General features: G+C 54.2%; 1 protein-coding gene across 1 annotated transcript in view; it reads right to left on the reverse strand.

Moving 5' to 3' along the window:
* LOC119585772 (tyrosine-protein phosphatase Lar-like) overlaps nt 1-666 on the reverse strand; it is a gene marked incomplete at its 5' end in the record, with an annotated part of 244,437 nt that overhangs the window by 124,819 nt on the left and 118,952 nt on the right.

Here is a 666-nt window from a genome sequence, read left to right on the forward strand (position 1 = left end):
GGTAGCAGAGAGGAAAAAGGCAGGGAGAGTAAAGGAAGGGATGGGAGTAGAGAGAAGATGAGGAGGAGACAGGTGTAGGGGACGAGCTAGGAAGAAGGGAGTAGGGGACGGGATAGGAGGAAAGGAGAAAGGGAGGGACTAGGAGGCAAAAATAGGAGAGGATAGGAGATGAGAAGGGGCTACGGGGGTAGGGAGAATCGAAGCGAAGATGCTAGGCGAGCTGGGAGGAGGAGGCAGGGGTGGGCGAGAAGCTAGGAGACAGAAAATAGAGGGAGAAGAGCTGGGAAACGGGACAAAAAAGTCTAGCAAACAAGGCAAGAGCAAGAAGGGAGCGAGAGGAGGCGAGCCTCGACGGCAGAAGCAGGGAGCAGGAGGCAGGGAAGGGGCCACCCCGAACCCGTGCCGCTGTCCACAACAAAATATGCATCAACACGGGATTACACCGCCCACGTGAGAGCGAGTGGCGACTGCAATCCGGTCGCCCTAATTGGCTACGGCCGAGGCTGGCGTAATGCGGGAGAGATATGCAACTTGATTAATCCTTAGCCACTTGTAGCTCAATGCGCGGCATCTGTACTCGGGGACGGACGACAGGGTAAACGAACGCCGTATGTATATAAATAAATGGCCATCCTATTCTACCCGATCAATTTTTCCGTTTTTTTT

Source organism: Penaeus monodon, chromosome 20 (genome assembly GCF_015228065.2).
Source record: "Penaeus monodon isolate SGIC_2016 chromosome 20, NSTDA_Pmon_1, whole genome shotgun sequence".
NCBI lineage: Eukaryota > Metazoa > Arthropoda > Malacostraca > Decapoda > Penaeidae > Penaeus > Penaeus monodon.